Below are 950 nucleotides of genomic sequence, written 5' to 3' on the forward strand. Positions count from 1 at the left end.
CCAGGACGTTTGCACTAGCATTTCCAGTCTGTGTGGTGCAGACACAGCCTCCCTTGGCAGCCTCCACTGAGGCCTTGAGGACTCCCTGGCTTGTTACCCTCACAGCAGGCCAGGCTTGGTCTTCATCCCATAGTCCCTCCCTCCTGTTCTCTCTGCAACTAACAGCAACTTCCCAGCTATTAGTGTCTTGGTTGGTCTTCATCTTACTTTGGGTAATATGGATTTTAGGTGGCCTGGGTTTATCCTACCCCAGTCCCTGATTCCAGGGCCATCCTCTCTAGTTGGAGGAAGCAGCATCGATTCCTACTGAGGTAGGGGGTCTGTCAGCACTGTCACTCTGAGGAGGTGTAGAATATAAAACCCAGGAACAGTGAGAAGGAAGAGTGTGGAGGGCCCAGACCCGGAATGAGGTGCAGCCTGTCAGTTCACTGGGTTTTAGGGACTTGTCTCTTCTGGTCTTTGGACAATGACATTATGTGTGAGGGCTCTGTCCTTTGGAGAAACATGCTGTCATCTCTGTGTATCTGCAAGAAATCTCTTGGTCCTAGAATGATCATAAGGATTGGCCAGGGCCATTCCAGAACACTACGAATACCTTTACCAAGCCCTGAAGAACGGCTTTGTTATCTTTACACGTTTGAAAGATACACTCACAGAAATGTAAGACCAGCACTAAGTATTTCCTTCCCATTGGAACTATTTGAGCACAAGCTGAAAACCTGATAGGCACAGCCTTAAGACTTTACCGTGCTTTTCCCACAAATGACCTTCTCTTACATAATGCCAACAAAATTATGAAATCAGGTGATCAGTATAATACAGAACTCCATCTAATCCTCGTGTCTATGCTAAAGTTTGTAAACTTTTCAGGAGCAACTTTTGAAACAAAATAATCTCATTCAGATTCACGTATTGCCATTATTGGCTCATGTCTCTTTAGCTTCCTTCAG

Source organism: Otolemur garnettii, unplaced genomic scaffold (genome assembly GCF_000181295.1).
Source record: "Otolemur garnettii isolate 467f Iridium unplaced genomic scaffold, OtoGar3 scaffold00147, whole genome shotgun sequence".
NCBI classification, from domain to species: Eukaryota; Metazoa; Chordata; class Mammalia; order Primates; family Galagidae; genus Otolemur; species Otolemur garnettii.